The following is a 24,586-nucleotide window of genomic DNA, read 5'->3' on the forward strand; positions in this document are numbered from 1 at the left end:
TCATCTGCTTTCATGAAGGAGACTACTGTAATAACAGTAAGAGTGAAGAATGTAACATTTAAATTGCCTTTACAGTTAAAAAGGAAAAAGATACAGATGGTGTATGAAATTTTAAATGTCTCTATCTCATATATGGTCCTCTGCTTCAGTGTAGAGTCAAAATATAAAATTGTTTTCTTCATCCATTAGATACATATATTTTCATATACAAAAGATTGAAAGTTGTTACAGAAGAACTGAATATTTGACTTGTACTTGCACTTAATGCTCAGCCTGGATCAGTGGCAGAAAAGTCTCCACTGTGACACAGAAAAACTATTGGTAAACATTAAATGTACAGGGCTCACCAGAATTTGCCGTAGATCATCAGAACTTCACACTGCTCAACCTCAAAGCGGCATGCAAGGTACTCATTTTCAGATTCAGAAAGACACGGTGACTTGAATAACAAATTACAAGTCCTAAAATTTAATATCTGTCTGATTTTCCCAGGGCACTTGAATTCAAATGTAATTAATCACAAAAATTGATCGCAAAACCAGTGGAACAGGAAGTTAGCCAGAGCTGAAGCTGTTGAGCTGCTGCTTCCACAACAGTAGCACAATTCTTTGTGCATTTCTGTGATTTCTGTGACACTAAGAGTGTTGGAATTCAATGGAGTGGAAATGAAAGCCAGCAATGTGAATTGCAATATGACATTCTGACAGCAGATTTACTGGTTAGTCATTTCTCAAGTATGTTTAAGACGCTGGACTGATAATTAGAAAAATACTGATTTCCTGTCACATAGGAAGAAAAATATTAGAAAATATTTTATACTTTATTTAAATATAATAAAATATTTAGAAAATATTCTGCTCCCTATATTACTGCTTAAGTCACACAAACAGACTGTATGCAACAACAAATTAACTCAGTTTTGACCAAGTAGAAACCAGAAGAGTGTAGGCATTTAAACTACTGCTAGATATCAGTGGACTTACAAAAAATCTACCAGGAAAAAAAATCACATGTTTGAGCAGTTTTGCTTTTAAATTTGGATGGGTGAAGGAAGGAAATTATTATTATTTTGAATAACACATACTAATAATGCAAAATCCTGGCATGAAATCGCCTCTGTAAGCAAAACCATACCTACATATCATTACCCTCACATTTTAATTAAGGGCAAAAAAAGAAGCACGTTATGTGTAATGCCAAGAATTTATTTTAAGTCCAAATGGAAAATTACCTGTCTAATTAAATAACGTTTATTATCCCACAGAAGCCCACAGAAGTCATCATGGAAAAAATAAGTACTTTAAAAGAAAGAAATTGAATAGTATAGAGCTGTCATACTCCTGCTTCCTAGTATCTGCTACTTCTCCTGATATTATGCTCAGCCTTCCAGTGCCCCTTGGGCATTGAAGCTTTCAGAAGTAAGAGAGAATCATGCAGCTCAAATCTTTGGCCATGAAGAATATGATATTTTTGATTTCTCCCTTCTCATCTTGGGAGCTTCTTGAGGTAATATTTCTGTGTTTGCTAATGTGTCGTGCACCTTGCTTCCTCTTTACTGAGTAGTTCATGGTGCAGCTGAATTTCCTATCCACGGTCTATTTCACACAAGCTGCTGGGGTCACCGAGCCAGCAGCTGTGATGGCTGAGGGGCTGGAGAGCCCCGAGGTAGCAGAGGCCTGCTGGTGGAAAAAGTCAGATGTTTGAAATAGCCTTCTTACTTCTGTAAAGAAAGGAAAAGCCTCTCCCACAATGTCTTGGGAATGAATTGTAACCCTACACACCCCAGACCCTGGTTAAAGGAGAAGTCCATCTCCCAGCGACCTGTGCGGCTGCATGCTTGACCTGCTTCCCGGCTCTGCCCTTTCCCTCCCCTCACTGGTTCCCTTCCCTGGTCCTGCCTTTGTACCGCCCCCGTGCCCTCACATCACTGGCTCTGTGACACTGTATAAGTCTGCTTACGAGCAGCCTGCTTCGGCTTCGTCTCTGGCTTCCTCTGCCGAGGACGGAGTAAACCTCAGTCGAGGAATTTACCATGCAGCGAGCCCTCCTGACTCTTTGTCCCTGGTAATATTGAGCTATCTGGCTTGAGTGTGTGTGTGTGTGTGTGATATCAGCGCCTGAACAGCTACACAGGGGAAAGGGAGAAGCTTGCTAGCATGCTATGTGGCTGCACCTGAAGCGAACTCTTGCCAGAGACGCTCCAGGGAAAAAGCAGTGAACTCCCCTCCACTACTCCAACAAGCTGCATGTTTGTTCTCCATTCTCTTTGTGCCTCTGCATGAGGTTTTGCTCAGCTCTCAGTCTGCATTTCTCCAGCTGAGCACTGATGAGCTGTGTATAGTGCTGGGGCTCCTGTGTGAGACTGTCCCATCTCTTACCATCCCATGCTTGCGCTTCTCTAGACCATCTCCTGTGTCCCTGCTTTCCAAGGTCTCTGCTATCGTGCCATGTCTTTTACAGAGAATATCAGGATAAAACTATTGTACCATACTAAGATAAGAAAAAATACAGCAAATTCAGCATCACCACGTGGTCATTAGAAGAAATTCTGTTATAGCTAAGCTGGGAAATTGCAGGCAGATCAAGAGAAGTTGAGACAAAGTAAACTTGAAAAGCTGCTGTCCTGAGGCCTTGCAAACTCAATAGTGCTGCTAGCATGGCAATACAGTATGTACTGGGCACCAGGGCTACACTGCACCAGCTACGGAATTATATATGTTATCTTCTTTAGTAATGTGATTCCTGTTAGGGACATCACTCTTGGAAACATTTTGGAACTACTTCAGCCAGTTTTTTATATGTCATGTCATTTCTATGGCACCATATTTTCTGTCCTCGAAGGATTTGTGGTCCCAGTTCCTGGCTTTTTAATGAGAAGGCTGACAGCAGGTTTCAGTCATTCCTACTCCTGGATGGGCCATCATCATCTCTCACACTTCAAGTCATGGCACTTCATCCACCCTAAATGTTACCCATTGTGGGATGTGGTAGTAGGTCAAGGAATATGAAAAACAGGCTCCTCTCTGATGGGCTACTCTGGAGCTTTGAATGTAAGCTGTTTGCTTACATTCATCTTGATATGTTAAATTAATACAAAGTTCAAGAAATGATTGGTCATGAAGGATGTAGTTAAGCATGTTATTCTAAAGAAATAAAAAAATGGGGCACAGGGTTAGATATTAGCTCCCACATTTACAATAATTTGGTAACTGCTTTGGTTTGCTCTCTCTGGTTGCCCCCAGATTAATGTCTTACATGGAGAGTTCAAACATACTCCTCTAGTGTAGAAGGCAGAGGTTCTAAGGACTTGTGCAAAAATCCCCAGGGCTTTGGAGGAAATGAATCTTCTAATTCATCACTTGAGTCCTTTTGACATAGCTGTTTCTCCATTGGTTACCTTCAGTGTTGCTACAGTAATAAATCACACCCAGTAAAAGCACGTGTGGAAGCTGAATGACCTTTTGTGTTTCTGATTTGCTCGGTTAATGCATAAATATACCGTTATACATAGCTATAGAGAGTAAAATACACAGCATCTTTTGACAAGCCACAGCTGACAGCAAATTCCCTCAGATGAGTTCACTCTCATGACCTAATAATAGGGTGTGGTTTTGTTCCATCTCAGCAAACATACACCAAATATTGATGGCTGCTGTTGGACCCAGCTGGTGAGAGCTTTGGGGTGGGTCGGACGGTCGGGACGGACGGATCTCTGAAGTCAGATCTTGGAACATGCGGTTTATTGCAAAGGGCGTGGGTATAGGGGCACTGCTCAGAGCTGCCAGGCGCAGTTCGGAGCAGGCCCAGGAGAGCAAGAGTGTAAAAGTAAGAGCAAGTAAGTAGAGTGGAGTGAGAGATAAGTAAGAGAGGAATGAGAGTGTGAGAGAGTAATGAGAATGGAATGGTGAAGTCCTGGTTACAATACAATAAATCATCTTCTGTACTGAATATTCTAATTGTCACTAACCAATCTAATACAAGATACAAATCCTATAGCATTTACCTACAGCCTATAAGAGTTCTTAAATTACCATAGAGTGTTACATCTTAACTTCTAAAAACTACTCTTTGGACCCCTTCTGCTGAGCTAGTAGGGTCTGCTCTGACCCTTGGACCTGCCTGCAAGCAGAGGGTATTGTTCAATCAAGAGGGGATTACCTTCAGTCGGCCATACCATTGTTTTCCAGTTGTTCAGTAACTAAGACTTGGTATTTCAAAGGTGGCTTTCATTTCAATGTCGCTTATAGTTTTCATATTCCCAAAATCTTTTGTCAGGCAATCATATTTATAAGGCTTTCCTGTTTCATCTTCCCCAACACCCAGCCTAACAGTGAACTTAAACTTTTGAGTCACCCAATTCTTTCTCTCATGTTCATAGTTTCAGTTCCCAGGGCCTCATTCTGCTGAGGGTAAATGGATATGTGACTGAAAACCAGGCAGCTTTGTGGGATCTTATCAAAAACTGTTCTGTGTGGGAAGTGGAGGAGACATACATCCCCGTTTTTTGTCCACGGTGAGAGTTGGGGACCCTTTTCTTTGGGCAGAGGGTACACAGTCATGATGGAGACCTGTATGCATGGTGTAGTTCTAGTCTGACAATTAACTTTGCAAACAAAATATCAAATGAAACCTTGCTTCTGGTTGCTCTACTAAAAGAAACTAAGTGACATGGAAAAGCTGTTGTCCCTGTGATGCTCAACCAGTCTCTTCACATCAGTGCTTTATTCTGGCTGTATAATTTTAGCACCATCTTTACAAAAAAGTGACCTTTACCTGCCTTCAGTGCAATTAACAACTAGCCTTTCTTGCAGACCTAGTAACCAGTGGTACTGTGCATGCAGTGCCTGTCTCTGAGAAGCGTATGCTTCCTAGAGCTGACAGCTAAAATTAAAAATGCCTGCTTTATCATTTGATGTTAACAGGAATGATGCGGAGTGCATTCAGAGAAGGATCTATTGTATAAAACAAAGCCTTTCTTCCAGTCACTCTGGAGAACAATACCGTGTGAGAACAGTGCTGTGCTTTAAATCATTAAAGATAACTTCTTGCCAGGTAATGCGAGATAATGATAGCACATAATATTCTTCTCTTGCTGCTTCTTTCTCATGTATTGATTGGCTATATCCTGTAGGTGTGATAGACTGGGGTGCTTACACTCTATTCCTCTGAGCACTTTGAAGAAACTACTACATTTGTCAAATGACAAAAAGAATCATCTTAAGAGAGTCAATTGAGATACATCAAAAGCAACTGGAAAATCTGCAGTCCCAGGTGAGCTGTTACTTGAAGAGTATCCAGCTTTCGACTCATCTGTGGTTTGTCTTTGAAAAGTTCTGCTGAACGCAGTCCGTATTTGAGAACTGAGCACCAGAATTTTTTTGTTTATTTTCTGGGCTCCCTTCCCTCCCTATCTCCTGGGAAAAAAAGATAAAAAAGCAGCATGATTAAAGGGATTGTGGGCCACATGGTACTTGTACCATGGGAACTGTGGGGTTACCATTGCCTAGTTAAAGGTTACTTGTTTGAACACACCTTTTATTAAAATAAAATTTTTTAAAAATTACAAAAAGTTTCTAAATCCATCCACAAAAAATATTCCGATTGTACAAGCATTGAAACAATGATACTACATTTAATGTATGAATGTTTTTTGAAATTTTTCTTAACTCAGGAGTTTTCATATAGGCATTAGGAACGTGCAATCAGCTGCTGTAACCTCTTATCCAAATGCAATGCAGATGCTAATAACATCTGAAATTATTGCCAAACACCAAGTTTGCTGGGAACGAAACAGATGTTGACCAGTTTGAAAGACATAGACCTTCTTCTTCCTAAACCTGAAATACAGAAGTCAATGTTTGCTTTAAAGTAGTAATAAGTTTAGGGATTTTAGGTTTTAAGGAATAGGATATATTAGTAGTTTACAGCCAAGCCATTTCCTAAATGCTGCTATGGAATTGTCTTCCTTAGTCTGTGGAAGGAGTGGTCAAAAAAAGTTCAAATGCAAGTATGTCTTTCAGGATCTTGAGCCTAAGCCCAGCATTTGGTTTCCAAGGAGAATTCTTCCATTAAGAACTGTTGCATTAGATGAAGGGACAAGGGGTAAATAAACATCTGCTGTTCACAGGAATTTGCATCACAAAACTGTACAGCTTAGTGTTTTTCAGATGACAAAGTTCTTGTTCTCATCAACAAACTTCTAATAGTGTGAACAAGGACATCTGCTTGTTTCTGCCATATTTAGGGAACAGAAAATTACTGTTTGGTCAAATTATAATTTTGTGATGCATAATACCATTCTTTTTAATCCTGATTTCTGGATCTGTCTTTTCTTGAGGGAAAAAGAGATCATAAGACTTTCCTTAAATATATTTAAAGTCTAATTGCTGTCTTAACAGTTGAAATTTTCCTTATCGACTAGATATGCAGTGGTTGCATAGTTCTAAAAATTACTTAGCATGTTCATTTTTAGACTACCTCATTCCATCTTTCTGTCATGTTATGCTCTGTTTCAAACTATTCTGCTATTTTCCAAGAAGATGCTTGACAGAGTTGGTATTAATAATCAGAGATGAAGACAATGAAGACACAGCACCTCAGGTAGTTTCTACCCATTGCTAGGTAGCGATAAAAGGACAGGAAAATATTTCATATTTTATTTGTCTTTACAGCCTCATAAGCGAATATGAAGCTGATTTAGTTAATCCATATGAAATCAGTTCTCCTGTGTCCATTGCACTGTCTGCTCACAGCTGTGCAGTGTCACACAAACCCTTCTGCCCCCTGCAGCAGCTGGAGCTGCAGTGTTTGTGCCTTGGCACCACCTGCTCTTTAGCGGAACAGGGCTGCACCTCCAGAGCCTGCTCTGTGACAGAGGGACAGCTGTTGGAGCTTCCTTCAGAAAGAGGGACTTCTCTTTCCAGAGCAGTAAGCGCTCTCTTTTCAAGAGCCTTATTCCATTGCTGGGACCCATTTGTGCTTTTATCTCTTTGAACATGTGTAGTTGAGGAAGATGGATTTTGCACACTGTTTCTTAAATGTTTGCTTTCTTTCCAGCTCTTTGGTAAAGTGGGAATTAAAGAGTGCACCATTCTACCATTACTCATGACTTGCAGGTGTTCTGCAGGGTATGGTTTGGTATCTTCTCACTCTCATTTTCTTTCCCAACTCCACTCACTCCATTATGCCTCACTTCAGAAGATCAGGCTTTCCTTCTACATCATGGACGCTTCTCTCTGCTTCACTGTTAACTACATTTTTGGCTATCCTGAATTTTTGAATTATCTCTTTTTGCCTGTCCTCAGTCTCATAGCCCATGTGTTTTTTATCTCCATAGTGACATCTATCTACCTGTTGCTTCGTCAGATTTTCCATTCAAGTCACGTCATTTCAGGTAAGTTAGTTTTGTTTAGGGTTTCACCACTGCACTCTGGGCAAAATCTGTTTGGTTTATTAAGGATTTCTGACTACAGTTTATATAAGAATCAGATTCTTGGACACATCTCAAGTCTTGCACAAGTCGTCAGCCAGAAATATGCTCACATAAGAATGGTCAGTAGTTGTGTTGATTATTTTTGAATCTGTTTCTAATAGAAAAGCTGAAATCACTCCAGCTACAGGAAAGCACATTGACTCCAGCTCTTGTGATGTTCTTTGCAAGGCTGGTAATACTCTTCTCTTTTATCCCTTCAGCTCATCTGTATATTTGATAATTTTTCTGCTCTTCTTAAGGGGTTTACAAACAAGTTCCTCAATATCAAAGTTTCCATTTATATTTCTTTCTTCTCTAGAACAAATTACATCTCCCTATATAGTTGATACATTGATCAGAAATTACCAATAAATTAAGTTACAAGTCAAATTATTTGTATTTCAGAATTTCTCCTTCAGTTTACCAAACGCACACCTCTTCTGTTCTTAGTATTATTTCCTTAAAATTTCTTTCGGGATTGTTGCTTCTCACCAAGTTAACCAACAGATTACTTTTGTCTTCATCTAGTCTTCTTTTTTGTTCTGAAGTTTGTCTATTCCAGCATTGATTACTTTGGTTTTGTTGTGCATATCTTCTGTATGTTGGTATTTAATTGCCTAGTAGCATAATCTCTACATTCTATTTAGCCCAATGTTTGCAGCTCTTACTCAATCCTGCTTCATTTATGCCAAGTTGTTAGCTCTCCCAAAAGAATTATGAAAGAAGGATTTAGTAAAGTTAAGAGTTTAGAGCATGTAGAATACAGGAATGCACTGATGGTCCATAAATGAAGCAAATAAAGGTTTCATGAATCACCAAGAACCAGCTATCATACAAGTGCTGAAACTTTACTTTAACAGTTAACTTGATACACTTGTGTTACTGCCATACTGAATATTTTTTTCTTAGTATATCTCACATTTATCTAAACTATATAAACTATTGGCTTTTCAGTCTGAGGGCAGTCTCTAGCTCCTAGAACTGCCTCTCCGGAGGATAGAAAAGGTGCAGGTATTGGAGCCACCTCTGCTGAACTGAAAGCTTCCTGCTATGAAGCTTTTCTTTTTGTTCTTTGGACAGCTCTTTTATTCCATATTCTATTGTACCTTCTTTGATTGAAATCCCTTGCCAATTGCTCTTGAAAAATCTAAATATAACTACATCTTCTGAATTTCCCTTTATCTTGGTGGTAATACCTTCAAAGGACCCTTGCAGTTAAGATAAATGGTTTCTCCACTGTACAAAGGAATAAGGAATAACACTTCAGCTGTGCATGGATCCAAAGGAATTTTGACAAACGTGTGCATTTTATCATGGTGGCTTTATACTACCTCTTTATACCACAGTGTTCCAGTTTGGCCAAATCTAGAAATATATCCTCTGAGAGAAGGCAGGCTACAACCACCCCCCGCCCCAGGTTCAGAAAAAAAAATTTTCCTTGAAGGAAAGTGAAAGAGATAAAAACTATTTATTTAACAAACACACAGGAAAAGGGATTATGATGCTAAATAATAGAACCTCTTGCTCTGCTGAGAGAAACTTGGGAAAATTTCAGAGTCCCTCTGTAGTCTCTCTCTTCCCCCCTCCTTGGAGCTGGGACAGGGTGGTGAGCCCACCTCCAGGGCCAAGGCCTCGGTGGAAAGTCCTCCCATTGTATTCTGATGTTGAAACAGTCCAGCAGAGAGAAAAGGAAAAAAACAAAGTCCCAGGAAGACAAAAGTTTAGCTCTCCGGAGGAAAAGGAGCTGAGGAAAAAAAGCTGCTGAAATCTGTCTGGAAAGAAAGCAAGCTGGGTGCTTCCCTTCCCTCTCGCTGTCCTGCCACAGTTGAAAAAAGTCTCTGTCTCTGTGTGACCTTGAACAAGCTGCAAACTGCTTTGAAAAAATTTTGCTCAGTTTTTCTTCCCCCCTCTCAGGCTCAGTTTAAAGCCATAGAAAGGCACAAAAATTAATTTCTGGGCATAGGGCAGCAATATGGGATATACATCAAAAAGTCACCCCAAGACACACAGCCTTTTCAAGTAAAGAATCATTGCTTTTGCTAGAGTCCATTTTTTCTAAATTCTCTCTTGAATGACAAAATCTTTTGAGGATTTTCAAGTGAAGAGGGGTTAAGCTCTTTATTGCATGCTTCTTGGAATTAAATCACTTATCAAAGAATAGTAAATTAATTCCTAAAATGTAGTGATAGCACAATGCAGAAAAGTGATGCATAATATATACTTTTCAAAATGCAGTGCAAACCTTTATTCTTAGGAAAGAAAAAGATAAAAAAGAAGAGACAATAGCCATTGTAGCACATAGTTTAAGTGATACTAACTTTTTTCCCAGAAAGGAAGTAAAAATGCATTCACATTTTTGAGAATTTGTGTTCATTTTCATGTATAAACATACTTTAGCTATTTTTTTTTTTAAATGGAGAGAAGTTTCACGTAAAAAAAATCAGCTGAAAGTAGCTGAAAGCTGTTACAGCAATGTTACATATGGTAATATGTTCCTGTTCTCCCTTTAGAATTTTCTTATAGCACTTCTGGGAACAGACTAGGTGGTGAGAAGGGCCCTTGGGCTGAACCAGATCACAAATTTACCTGTAGTATTTTGGCCTCACACTTACAAAATTGATACATGCATTTGTTCCATCAAGAAAGTCCAAATAGAATTTTATGCTGAGTGACCACTTTTACAAAGCCAGTATTCTTCATGCAAAGAATATTACAGAAATACCTTCTGCGCATAACGTGTTTTCTATGTGTGGAAAATGTATGCAAAATAGCTCTTAAGGAATCCCAAGGAGAGATATAATTTAGTGTTGGACTAGTGTGATCTATGAAAATTTACCATTCAAACTGCTCATGTCATATTCCCATTTTTGATAAGTATTTTTATTTGATAAATTTTCATTCTGCTCATCCTCCAGTCTTCTGGAGAGTTTAGTTAACAGCCAACCTCAAGACCTTTGAGAAGAAAAAGTGAAGGGACATTTCATAATCTCATTTCCTAAGTTTCCTAAAAACAGAAAATACAGAGTTCAGGTGGTAATGCCCAGGAAATTGTATGCCTGCAGTCTGTATGTTTGCCCTGCATGGGAAAGGTGGTTTGATGTCACCAGAACAGACCCAGGGTGAATGACCTCTGAGAAAGCAGGTGTCCACAGCTGAAGTGACCTTTTTTTTTATAAGGGTAGTTAGACATTTGGAAAGGCGGGTTGCAGCTTATTTCTGTAGTTGTTTCTTTGTGCTGCTACATCAGGGGGCATGCTGAATCTGAGCATTAACTTAAAATGTCACTCGCTAACCTTTTGAACAGTCATTCAGTGAGTCTTTACTATTTAACGACAGGCATACATAATTAAGTGCCTAAATTTTGTGCACCTTTTTCCTAGAGGGCTTTTCACTAGGGCCACAAACAGCTAGATCTTCATTCTGGAGGCAGCATAGCCCCATGAACAAATGTCTTTGTTTGGTTTCATGCTTTCTGACAAATACTAACGAAACAGTGCTAGAATAAAAATTAAAATACTCCATGCACACAATCGGCTTTTGGCTTTACATTGTGCAAAATAGAAACTTGTCCCCAGAAAAAATCATGCTGTGTCTCACAGGGGCTGTCTACCTGGTTGGAAACCCATTTAGTGTTAGCAGGGAACTAGAAAAAGTTAAACTTTGCACTTATTCATGAGTTACTCTGTAAAATCAAACAGAGATAACTCTTAAGTAGACTAACCAAGCAGAAGTGGTGCAGATCTCAGCATAGCTGGCCTCTTCCTTTCTCTGAGGAGTACATGGATGGTCACAAAAGCAAGCACCAAACGAATTTTACTTGAGGGATCAATTCTGTCATTTCTCTGCCCAGAAATGTAAGGGGAAAAAGGCCACATGCAAAAAGTGGACTCTAAAAGGTACCATAGTCAGGATAAAGACTTTCCATCTCCAAAGAAAACTAGATCACCTGGATGATGAGCATATTGTGTTTTCTTTTTGAACCGTGGGGATCATCCCCTTGCTCCTGAGATACAGTATTGCAGTCCCTCATTCCCCACCTTACCTTTAGCTCTGCACTGGCAAAGTGTTTCTTTTGTAACCAAGCAGTTTCAGACGTGGTTTTGAAACAGTGAAGATTGTGCAAATGCTGTCAAAACTGATTTGCCAGACCTAATCAGAAGTCTGGCAAATTCTTTCTTTGTGAGCCCTGCTCGATGGCTGACACATGCACCTTGTGGAAGAGGCATGCAGGTGAGAGTCACACAGGTCTGCACACCACAGCTGTCTCCTGGGCTGCCACTGAGCTGGGTTTTGTGATGCTCTCAAGGTGCTGGGCCACCATGGTAGCTTCACTAAAGCTTTGTGCACTAAATACTGAGAGATTAAGGCAAGGCAGACCTCTGAAAGGCATTTGTGACAAAGCAGGGGCTGATGTAAGGAGGCCCCATGTACTGAATCTTGCTTGTTTCAGACTCATTGAAGAGTAAGTTTTTTGAAAGAGAAATTGTTCTCAGTATTTTTAAAAGGGTTCTTGCACAAACAAAACAAACCCTGGCCTTAAAATGCTGTTTGAGTGTGTATTGTAAATGCTTTTGTGCTTTCCAAGAACATGAGAAACCTCGTTTCAAATTCTGAGGTAGTTTTTATATAATTAAAGAACCACTGATTTTTCCCAGGGGATCGTTTGTGTACACAGGCCAGAGTGTCACTGAAACACAAGTTTTTCCCTTTGTCATTTGACACATGGAGGCACATGGAAGAGGAAATACAGTAAAATAAATTTTTTTTTAAATCTGTTCTGTTATATACCACGTAGGGAAGACCAAAAAATCAGATCAAACAAAGAGCAGCCTAAGGTGCAGTTGCAGAAACTTCTGTATTCTGTAAGTGGTATTTGGCATTACAGGAAGAATTAACACATTTAATATTGACCTGGTTTGGTTAGGTTTCAGTGTATAAATTATGGCATTTCTTAGCATTTCAATGGACATTAACTTCCCTGGAAAAATATCCAAGTCTCCCAGAAAGAGGTGTGTACTCCTTTTGCTGTTGTTACACACCTATTTTCATGTAACTCTCTATTGTTTCACTCACATTTGCTGCACATCAAAACACAATTGTCATAGTGGTCATTCAGGGAGCCATTAATATTTTTCCCTCAAGCATGCAGAATTTGGTGTCTATTAAAAAACTGGTCTCCTAGGACCTTTACCCTGTATACTGATCTTAAAATTGCAAATATGGTGATATATGTTACTGTATCTCATTTCTCAGTGAAAAGTTTTCTTGTAATTATAGATACTGGCTACATGTTTTAACATCTTCATTTTGAAACCAGTTCATAGTTGAGAGCAAGACGTTTACTTTTCTTACTGCTGTTGACAAAGGCTGCGTGAAATACCAAATTCAGGAGCACCTGTATGGCTTATAGAGTATAGTTAGCAAGTGCTTTGGAAAAGGCCATTTGTTTGCTGAAACACAAATACTTCCACTCATCTTTTAGCACACAAATGATGATGAAGCTCATCTTCTGCCGTGGTAATTTTATTGTGGTGATTGGATCAACTCAGGATTAAAGCTTCTTAGATTTGGCAATCACCTCTTACACTACTGCAGGTCATGCTTTTGACAAGAGGACTAATTGGATTGCATCTGTGAAGGTTTTATTATATTTATGTTTTTCCATTAGAATAGCTCCCAAACCATTTTAGAGACAGCTCATTGTACTTTGCTGCCTTTTTTTATTCAGAACAAAAAATTAACTTTTCTTCAATTAGATTGTTCTCACATTCCCTCAAGTGTCAAAAAGATAGAAGTGCTTTTATTTCAGATGGCTGAAAACTCCACCCACATATACATCTTGAACGATTAAAGACAGGGGAAGGGTGTCTGTGTGAACTAAGCAAATGGCTTTGTCTTGGATAGAGACCAGGCCTCTCTCACTACAGATTTCATTCCTGAAAGGGATCAGAACGTTAATGTATATACAATTGGGAAAATAATGCGATGTTACAGCTCCTATAATTCACCTTGCCCCACATTTCTCTGTTGTGCTAGAAGAAATAGAATGCCAGAGAGCAGTAAATAAAGCTGTATGTTAATACAAGTCTAAATTATAAGGCATGGCATGAGTAATGCTTTTAGTTAAACTGGCTGGGGTAAAAACTTATAGATGCTGTTAGTCTTCATGCTTCAGGATGTACATTGATCACTCAAAAAGGTTGAGAAACATTTATCCCCTTGCATTTAATTTATCCTCCTTTCACTGCAACTTTATTGAGTATGAGCATGATTGTTTGCATTCTGGTTTATTTGTTTTTCCCTATTGTTGACTCCAGCTGAAGATTACGTGAAATATTGATTTAGCCTGATAAAATAATGCCTGGTCATACTAGCAGCAAGTAGTAGAGAGGCATTATGTGGCCACATGTGAACTGATAAGGGTTTTATTGGTTTTCTGATTTCCTGAAAAAGAGGTGTGTCAGATCTGTCTTAGGAAGATTAACCTGTCATTAACCTAAGTGCTACCAAGAAGATAAAGGCTTGCCAGCCAATAAGCTGTTAATTGAAAACTTTTTTTCCGATAGTAGTCAATCAGTGAAATGTAAAAGCATCCAGTTTCACTCAATGTTTTTCTAGGAAAACTGCAAGCAGGATGTTGCACAAGAAAATGGTGCTTTAAAGAAATGCCTCTCTCCTGAAAGCTTGTCACTTTCAGAACTGTGAACTGGGATTTTTTTAGCATGGAGATGTGTTCATTCATTACCCAGAAATGTATTTAAGATCTCTATGCACCCCAGGCATAGAAGTAAGTCACATCTGGAATGTCCTCTAGAAATCTCAAGACTTTTTCAAAAAGAAACATATTCTGTAATGTGACACAGAGAAGGAGACATCCCAGGGATTGATTTCAGATTGTGAAGGCAATCAAGATACATGTTTTTAAGGTAAAAATAGCTCCAACCTAGCTTAATTCCTTTGTAATTTTGCAGGTACCTCTTCCCAATCTCAAGGAAATCACCTGTTTTGTGAACCGCGGATGCTGTTAAAATTGATGTGGAAAACAATGATCCAGAAATTATCTGTGTGAGGAATTTCTTTAAAACGCCAGAGCTGTTGTATGGTAACAAATTGTATCAGAATTGAACACGGGGGTGATGCTAAACCTCCTGCTGCTTAAAAAAACATTTTTTGAACTGGTGTCTTACAGTGCTGTACTATCATTGCCGGTTGAAAGCATTTGTGCATAAATATGAATTTACCATGGTTCTTGTAAACCATGACAAAAGGCTGTGCTGTGGCAGGAAAAGTAACACGGATGGACTTTGAAAGTCTAAAAGCCAGTAATACTCTTAATATGGTGACTGAGCACTCTAAATCTCTGGCTTGGGATATCATTTGCCTTAATTACTTGTGGATCATCTGTCTTAAAGTGCTGACTTGTTCCTGAAAACATAAGGTTGGTGATGCAGTGAAAGTGAACTGAAAAATCTGATCTATAACTTCAATTAATATTTTCTTTCAAGTAATTACACAAATATAAACAACTTAGAAAAATATCAAACCCTCAAAATAGCAGGTTTATCTTTTATTCTCTCTTTACCCCCCTTTCCAAAGGAAAAAAAAAAAAAAAAAAAGCTACTGATACAGTAAATCAGAGATAAAGACATCCAAAATGTATGAACTTTCAGAAATGGAAATTTGATAGGCAGAGGCCAGTTTCCAAAATTATAAAGAAATACTGCAAAAGTAATTTATTGAAAATATTTAGAACTGAATGCTCCAGAATCAAGAGGACGAAGTGTAGGAAGAAGTTAAATCAGGCAAAGCTTAGACAGTATTAACAGGTTATGTTCATTAATTAGTTGTAGCATTTCACCACAGTACAAAACAGGATTTTTAGAGTACAAAGAGCATAAAAAAATCCTAATGTCATTTTTAATTGAACAAAAGAAATCTGCACCAATTTCTGGCAACTTTGGTGGAGAAAGAGAAGGACATTCAAATCAAGAAGAAGTAGTAGCAGTAGGTTTGCATTAGGAATTAGCAGTTAATTTAAGAGCAGAACATTCCTGAGTTGATTGAAAGCAAACTAAGTCCATCAAACTAAATGTCAGCAAAGTTTTGAGTGCTTATAGCACACAACTGTTTCTCATAAGGGATACAAAGTTTGGCACTGAGCAAGGCTCCAAGGGTATGTTACATTTTTTATCAGACCTTGGAATTCATCCATTTTGGGGTGGTATCACAGGAAGCTGTTTTGGTTGCAATCCTTTTTGTCAAGATGAACCATAGTTGTGTTACTTTTGTTTACATTTTGTTCCATGTTTTTCCTTCAATTGAATACCTGTCTGTATGCAAATAAACTCATTTTTAAGAGGCAGCATGAATGATAGAATTGCAGCATAAATTAGTATCATCTCACCTGATTTTTGCAGGTCTTACCAAATCATGTTACAAATGAAATTCCCCACTTAGCTGTATCCTTTCTGTAATAGATGCCTCCTGTGCCTGCTGATGTGCAAACAAAAGTTGAATCTATACACAATACTTGGTGCTGTGAAACCAACTACATCCTGAGGACACTTTTTTGTGTTACACTATTTTTTTTTTTTTTTTAATTAAGCATTCACCATAACACAAGTTTTACCCACCCTGTATCATTCAATCCCAGTCTGTCTTTAATTCCTGCTTAGATACTGTTCTGGTTGTACTGTAAATGGTGAATAGCTATAAACTCATTCCAAATGGTTATGCTTTAAACATTAACTTTTCAAAATTACTGCATAATTCTCTCCAGGTATGCCACCCCCACAATGCTTATGTTTTGTGATTCCATGGGAGTTTCTTTTAGCCCTTTATCACTGCCTCAGTTTGTTTAAAACATAGATACACGTCTTACACTGTGATTTGCTTTTCCTTGCCTGGTTGTCTGCACAGAGTCTTTCTCTCATTTTTATGTTTTAAGCCATGCAAACTCTGGCATTTTGGCAGAATAAAATAAGGTAGTAATTTTTACTACTATTAAGCCCAGGCTCTTTGTTAAAGCTGGCCTGGGTTTTCTTAAGTTCCTGGATATCTGGCAATTCTGCATGCACTGAGATCAGCCATTTAAACTGTCACATGGAATAATGTAGGATAGCTTTGATGGATAGTTTGCAGAACACATATTATCCCTGTTTCAGAACTAGCTGACATGTCTGATAACCATTATACCATGCTTTACCTCATTTTTATGTGTTCAGATAGGTAGTTCATTACTTTTAACACTTCTCATCATGCCTGAGTGGTGACAGTAATAGCTTCAGTATTGCTTTCTATTTGTAGGAACGTGTTGTTAAGAACTGGAGTAAGTTACATCTGTCCTGATCCTTTCCCTTCTTGGAAAGCATGACATTGCTTCCTCTCCTCATCCCTTTAATCATCTGTTGGGCCTTGTTGGCAATAGCTACATCAACACACTTGGGGAAATGGCATAGCTAAGCCTTGTCAAAACTCACTTGAAAACTCGCTGTGGCCACAAGAGAGGAACAAGAGCACTTCATGCTCTTCCTCATGCTGGGCCCTTTGCATCCCCTGACAGCACCCTGCTCTTCAGGAGCTCTTTGTTTTCTTTTCTTTAATTCTGGGGGATTTGAGGGCAGTTTTGGTGTTGGGTTTGGTTTTCTTTGGTGGGGGAGTGGTTTTTTTTGTTTGTTTTGATTTTTTTTTTTTTTTTTTGCCTTAAGTTAGAAGCTTGCCTGTCTTGTTTTGTGAACTAATAATTCTTGACTTTCCTTGACTTCTACACCAGACATCTAGCTCCATGATTAACTTCTGTAGCTGGTCTGATTTCATTGTGATTGATAATCAACTTTCTCTTACGGCAAAGAAAGTTACAGTACTGCACAAAGAAACTACATAAAAGCATCTTTCTGGGGCATCTGTACTGATAAGCAACAGTGCACATGGACAGAAGATAATCAATGCCAATTACACTGCGAAAAAGCCTCTGCTATTCTCAAATGGTAACTTCTATCACCTCTATAATAAAGGCCTGCTACAAGCTCTGTTACAAATCCCTGCTCTTCTGAAATATATAACAGTTCTCTAAGATAAAGCTTTGTATAATAAATGTAATATCCAAGAGCAAGTGTGAAATTACCCACTCACTTTCCAGCAGGCAATAAAACAGGGCAGTTGAAGCAGTTATGTGCCATACGTAAATGACAGGAAATTGTAGGCTGGTAGGAATCTGTTCCTCTGGTCAAGCAGGGTTTTCAGTTTCTGTCTCCAGTAGACAGCCTGCACTCCACTGAGTGCTTTCCCTGCAAAATCAGTCTTGTTTCTACTTCTTCCTTTTGGACTTAGCATGTCCAAGGGCAGAATGAGCAAAGAGGCTGACCACGCACTGCCCTGGGAGGCTTAAGCTGCTTCTGTTTCTTCAGATTTTCACAGCAGCTGTGAACAGGGTTCTTCCATTCTCATTAGTTCAGCCATTTCTCTTACAGGTCTCTGTATCTGGTTATGATGTTATTTAGTAACCAGCAGCAGACAGACAATTTAAGATAATTAAGTCAGTCAAAGCAGTTGCAAAAAGTTTAATCTTTTTCACCAGATCTAGTAAAATGCTTTGTATGTACTTACATATATACATCCCTTTGTTCTATGTTGCATGTTGTAACACACAACAACGCTTGATAGTGTGCCCCAGCCAAACCATTTTTAGTTATTTTTACCAGAGCCCTCAGAGTAGGACCAGGCTGGAATTACTCTCACTGGCTTCACCTGCCCTTTCCACCTTCAGCTGCAGCACATCAGCCCCAAGAGGGTTTTTAAGCTCCAGTTTGAAGGTTTTGGGGGTGGGAGGTGGGATAGGTATAGATTTTGATGTTTCGGGTTCCTGGACTAACTTGATTGCTGATCACTGGATGGGTTTTGTTGCTGTCATCATCTTGATGCTGCTTGCCTGGCTCAGGAGCCCCACCTGTTAGAGCCCTCAGGAATTCATCAAGGACTGAAAGGTAAACTATGCTGAATTGGGAAAGAAAAAGCTGAAAAGCTGAATTCCAAGACAGCAAGGAATAGCTAAAAAGGACTGTGCTCCACTGGATTAAAACCAATCATATTATCAGAAAAGTGTGTGTGGAGCGCAGGGACAAAATAGAGAAACCAATCAAGCAATGTGTGATCTCATGCACAGCAGTTGCAAAATGTAGGTGTATTGTATTATGGATAAGTTGTAAAATGTGTAAGTTGTGTATTATGTAAAGATTGTAAGATGTGTAAGTAAGTAAAATGCATAAGTACTGTGTTATGTAGAAGTTGTAAAAAGTGTAAGTAAGAAAATGTGTAAGTAGAGTGATATGTACAAGTAGTATAAGATAAGCAAGTGAAATGTATAAGTAAGCAAAGTGTATAAGTAAGGTATTATGTCAAAGTTGTGAGATGTGTTAGTGGAGTATATTTTAAACAATAAGATGCTTCTGCATAATCATATTGATTCATTGATCAGAAGGCCTGAGTTCCTGCAGTTGTGGCCGGCAACCGGCTACCCACCAGCCACTCTCTCACACCCTCACCGCATCCATCCCCCAGGAGCTGGAGGAAAGAATAGGAAGAGTAAAAGTGAGAAAAATACGTGGTTCAAGATAAAGACAGTGTCATAATCTGTTTTATAATAACAATGAGCTGCTGTTTGAAAATGTATTGGATTGAAATGGGAAATAAATAATAAGGAAATATTTCTAGCTCAGCTCCACCATTTTAAACCCATTAACATCAGTGGACCTGCTTCTGATGAAAATAGAATCAAAGGTAAAGTAGGAGACAGTTGCACCTGATGAACCAGTAGCATCTGACACTTGTTAGCTACAGTCTTGTTTTTAATCAAAAGTAGGGTAGATTAACACATGGAAAACCTGAATTTATTGTACATGGCATTTTATAAACGTCAAGATGAGTCTGAAGACTTACTTCAGCACGAGGCTTTTCCCAGATTTGAGTGTGATCTTAACTGAATCTTATGCATGGGATTTTGCCTTCCATACCCACTGAAATGATTATTTTATTATTTTAAAGATTTAAATCGTAAGTGCAGTCAATTTTGAAAAACTAATAATAATTTTACAAGCCACATTTTTCTGTAAATAAATGCCTCGATGTAAATTATATCTACAGAATTCTCATTTATTCTTGTTCATCTTCATTTACTGGTAATTTATTTTATAAATATAGGGTTAAGACAATAAATCTGACATTGTTTATGGAAAACAGCCTCAATTATTTTCAGAAAGAAGACTTTAAAAGAAGTGATTAAACACCTATTCTCTAAACTGCCAAAAAAAAAAAAACCCAAAAGAAAGGGTTATTCTAAGACCCTGCTATTCACCCAGTGTATTAAAATCTAGGGTTTGTCCAAGGTTTCAGATCCCTTAATCATGCTAGCTTAGCTTCAGTGGTACATTTTTAGCATGTAGTTAGAACAGTACAATTGCTACTTCATGCAGCTGCAAGAAAATGTAGCTGCTTAACTCCAGTGTGCCAAATACAACACGTAGTCTTGCAAGGCTTGGAGCAACATCTGCTCTCATAAATTTGCTATAATAAGACTCCCTCGGCCGGAGTGTTAGATGTCTGACCCTGCTCTTGTCAGGGTGGTTAAATGCAATGTAGCATTCCACCAACTGTCTTGTTCTTTTTTGGATGGATGAGTGTAAAGTCAGGTAGAGTGTGGCTGTGCAGAGGTAAGATAAATGGAAATGGCACTTCAGTAACACTAATGCAGGTACTAAAATAATATTATATCAGAATGAGGTAGTATCTGGACAAATAATTTTCCTGCAGTACCTCAATCATTTATGTGGCATCTTGAACTGCTGCTGTGTGCAGCATCAATTTCTGTACTTTAGAGTATGTATGAAAACTGGGAATTGGTGCTTTGAATTTTCTCATGTGCGTCTCTTAAAAGTCATTGAAAGGAAGCCCACTGAATAAAGTTTTTGTTTTAGCAGATTTCTCAAGTAATGTAATATTTCTGAAGATGGCAACAGTCAGAATACTGACTTGCCAGCACTGAAATACTAGATATTTTAGTGTAAAATATCCAACATTTTTTTTAAATCCAAAATACAGAACACTAGGTGTTTCTTAAAAGTTTTAGTCTGTTTCAATTTTTCCTTATTTTTGTGCAAAAGTGCCTGTTAATTGTTTGATTTTGCATGTTTAAGTTAATTAATTTCTAAAGTTTCACTCCACCAACCACTTCTTATTTGCTCTTTAATAAAATTTGCAACTCTAATTCACTTGTCTCCCTGCTACAAAAGGAATATGTTGAAGGATGACTTCTGTTCATCCCTGGCTGATACTATTGAACTCCAGTGGACAAAACAGATTATTTAATCAACATTTATTTGGCTTGCACTGTGTGTATTACACTCTACCCTACACAGCCAGGCTGTCAAGGATTCCATGCTTTTCCAAGAAACATATCCTCTTGTTCCCAAAGCACAAGCAGACATTTAATACCCGAGCTGTTTTCACTCCACTTCTTCCAAACTCTTCCAACCCTTTCTCTTCTGGAGAAGTATTAGTACCACCATCATGTGGAAGGGCTCAAACCTACTTGAACTTATTAGCAAGTTTTCTGTCAGCTCTTTGCTTTCAATTTGCTGTGATGCCTGATTTTGTTCTGCCTGGCTGAATTGGCTGGGATAGTCATCCATTACTCCCTGCTTTCTGGACCAAGTGGGCTTTAGGATTGTGCTGCAGGGTTAGAGAAAACCAGAGTTCCCTAGTCCAGAGCCCTGTGAACAGTGTCCTCAGCCCACTGGAGCTTTCACCTGCTTCCAGAGCCCTGACTCAAAAGTAAGGACAGTGTGGTCTCCCTGATTTCGAGTTTTAGTTTGACACCTACTGTGGTAGCTTTAGCATGTTAACTGCTAAGAAGCCTTAAGAACTGCTAAGGAAGAGGACTTCTAACTTTCTTTCAGTCCTTAATTTCTTCAAGTTCTTTTTCTGTTCTCTGCTTATTTATGAAGAAGTCCCTGTGCAAGTGTAGGAGAACACTGGAAATGCCAACTTCTCATCCAAGGCAAATTCTATGCAAATGCTTTAGAAATCCTGCTGTGCTCACCTTGTGTACAGATTGGTTTCAATCATTTTTCAGTCTGTTTCAGAGTCTTATGCACAAATATAAACAAAATGTGAGCACTGTGAAAAATACCCAGAACATAATAAACCTCTGACCACATTTCCACCAGTCTAGGGCACGTGCTGTACAGTTTTACTCTCAGCAGAAATTCTCAGGCACACAGCGATCACTCTGGAATGTGATTTTGTAACACTGTGCTCTGGTGAGAGTTAGTTTTGAGGGCTTGGCTGTCGTTTTTTTCCTATAGGGGCAGTGCTGTTCCTCCATGTGAGCAGTGATTTTAATAAGGAAGGGAACTGAGACATTCCTTCCTTAGCACACTGAATTCCTATTTTACAACATTATATAACTCTAATCCCTGTTTCAGCACTTCAGCAGGATGAAAGTGGCAGGTATTTGGCTCTTTTCCTGTCACATAACCACAGTGTAATGGTGGATTTAGCAGGGTGAAGTGAGGATTTTCATCTCTTACTACTTCTTATGCCTGTCTCTGAAGCCAGTTAATAGTCATGCCCCCTGGGGGTGTTCAGGACTGGTGTTTAGGGGCCAAAAGACTGTTCCTTTTTCTGGACAGTGAGTTGAATTAAAAGTGAAGCTGCAAGTAGTTTGTCCTTGGATGAGGGAGGAAATCTTTGGTTTATTGCTGAACTCAGGGCTCAGGAAGTGGTGTAAGTTGAATATGTAAGTTTTTGGCAGATGTTGTGTTTCTACCAGATATGGAGGAGGAATAAGGAGTTGAGAATATACGATTGAAACATTGCATTTAGAATTTAAAATGGATGCATTGTGGCAGCAGTGCTATCTAAATTGTCTTTGTAACTCTCTTTCACTTTTTACTGCATTTTTAATTTAGCCTGTGATGCACTACATGTGCATAGGGATAAAATACCAAACTTACTCACTTGGCAGATTGGTCTCATAAGACTGTCTGGTCTGTAGTAAAAAGCAAAGTGTTAAAGTCAGGTTCTGAAGACAGAAGCAATAAGAGTTTTAGATATATTCAGCCCATTTACTCCCTCAGAAAAAAGGGCTGGTATACTAAGCAAATGTCAGAATTAGGGGCATATTCCACACTTCTGTTAACACTGACCATCAAAACTAAGAAGCTCTAAGTCAGGTCTAAAGAGTACCCAGTCTCACAGTAGGTTTCTGCCCTCCGGGAGTCTTTTACATTCAACCACTGGATAGTTTAGTAGACTCTTCTTGAAGTAAAGAGAAAAACATAGTCAGGAACTAAGATCAAAATGTTAAAACTTAACCAGGTTTTTTATTTAAGGACTATCAACTTATGAAATAAAAAAGTGGAGATACGAATAAGTTTTAAAGGTAAATAATAGCAAAATGGTGGCAACTACTTCCTTTAGATTGTTAAAATAATTACTCTAAGTTATTTTCTGAGAGAGAAAAACAATTTCTTAATTAGAAGAATGTTGAAGTCGCTCAAAAACATTTTCATAATTTTGACAGAGGAAAAGCTGTGTTTCGTTTTGTTACTCTTTTATTCAGTAAATGCAGTTCGTAGAAGAGCAAGAGCACTCTGCAGTTGAACCATCAGATTTTAGTTCATGCATTAAGCAGTCTCTTCAAATGTGTGTTATAAGCATGATATAGCAGCCCTATCATTATTATGTGTCTGAAACTGAGTAATGTCCAATAAAATTGCCAGAAATACCAGTGGTTCCCTAAAGTGACTTTTCTGCCAAAAGGGAGAAATGCACTAGACCCAGCCTTTCAACAGAGTTCTGTGGGAAAGGACAACAGCCTTAAGGCCAAAATCACAGGATCTGAGGTGCTACCAGCATCAGACTTGTTGCAGGTAACACTAAGTTGCAAGAAGCTGACTTCCCTTACTCTGAGTGCAGTGGCATAATAATTCAGTGTGTAAGGCAAGGTGTCACACAAGCTTGCAGTACAGTTTCTAGGTGTGTTTAGTCTCTATCTGTGGCTTTGGTTGCACTTCATTTATTGAAATGACATCCATGATTGCTTTGCTTCCATCTCAAGACATTCAGTAATTCAAGCAGGGTTATTAAGCAATGCAGATTAGGCAACATGAATATTCTGTCTGAAAGAAGTTCCTCCTTCACCCCTTTTCTCTGCTGATATTCTTACCCTCCTGACTGAACTCACAACCACTGTGCAAGCAGAGCCTTGAGAAAATACAGCCTAAAATGTCCAGTGGGGGCTACTGCAGCCCCGCAGCAGAATGCAGCTCTTCATCACCCCTTCCATGGATGGAGACAGAGTTGTGGGAGGGGATCTCATCCCCAAGATGCCAAGTGACTAAGTCAGGTGTCAGATCTGCACACACTCTGGCACCAGCGTGGCTTTCCTGCAGCTCTTAGACAAATCCCTTTCTGTGCTGCAGCTTCTTATCTGAAATAAAGGAATTGTTTTTAAAATCATGGAGTCTTTCCCTCACTGAAGTAAAATTAAAATAAAAAAGCTTTCTCTTCTGCTACTGGCACTGTGTGGAAGACACATTGATGGTGTCAGCTAGTACAGATAGAGTGTGAAGACACATGGGATAGCAAAGAGAGTTGGCCTGCAGTCCAGTTTCTTAATTTTAATCACAGCAAATTATACACTATGGTGGCCAGATGGTTTGGTATCACTTTATACAGCTGGTTGAAAAAAAACCCAGAATTAATTATCAGAAAAATTGAGAAGTTTTCAGCTACTTAAAAGTGTACTAAATTAAACACTGCCCATTAAGGAAATTTTCTGCTACTTCTTGTAGTGGAATGGTGTGCACCAAAGTCTTGTAAGCAGACTTTGTATGTATGATTTTAGTCCTTCTCTATAAAGGCTCTGACCAAGTTACAAGAAGTTAAAGCCTTGCAGCACTTGAAAGCATTGGTTTCATTTGCTGCATACAGTTTGTTTCCCTCCACTCTACGAGGGGATAGCTGCACTACAAGCTATGGTTCTTAGTAAAGGTGCCCTGAGTGAGTGACCAGGACATGGCCTTGGTGCTTTCAAAATCTTCATCACTGATGTTATTT

At 38.8% G+C, this 24,586-nt stretch overlaps 1 long non-coding RNA gene across 4 annotated transcripts in view; it reads left to right on the forward strand.

Moving 5' to 3' along the window:
- Positions 1-23,255, forward strand: part of LOC116439156 — a 30,793-nt gene extending 7,538 nt beyond the window's left edge. The window contains exons 5-12 of one of the 4 annotated variants that reach the window (XR_004238074.1): positions 493-718; positions 1,265-1,506; positions 4,923-5,052; positions 5,132-5,271; positions 7,337-7,393; positions 14,443-14,536; positions 15,889-15,930; positions 17,244-23,255. This is a non-coding gene — a long non-coding RNA (uncharacterized LOC116439156). Of the gene's footprint in view, positions 1-492; positions 719-1,264; positions 1,507-1,912; positions 2,065-4,922; positions 5,053-5,131; positions 5,272-7,336; positions 7,394-14,442 lie in introns of those variants that run through there. The other 3 variants (XR_004238071.1, XR_004238073.1, XR_004238072.1) reach the window with 3 other exon arrangements.
- The last annotated feature ends 1,331 nt before the right edge of the window (positions 23,256-24,586 follow it).

The sequence above is a fragment of the Corvus moneduloides genome, chromosome 2, assembly GCF_009650955.1.
Source record: "Corvus moneduloides isolate bCorMon1 chromosome 2, bCorMon1.pri, whole genome shotgun sequence".
NCBI lineage: Eukaryota > Metazoa > Chordata > Aves > Passeriformes > Corvidae > Corvus > Corvus moneduloides.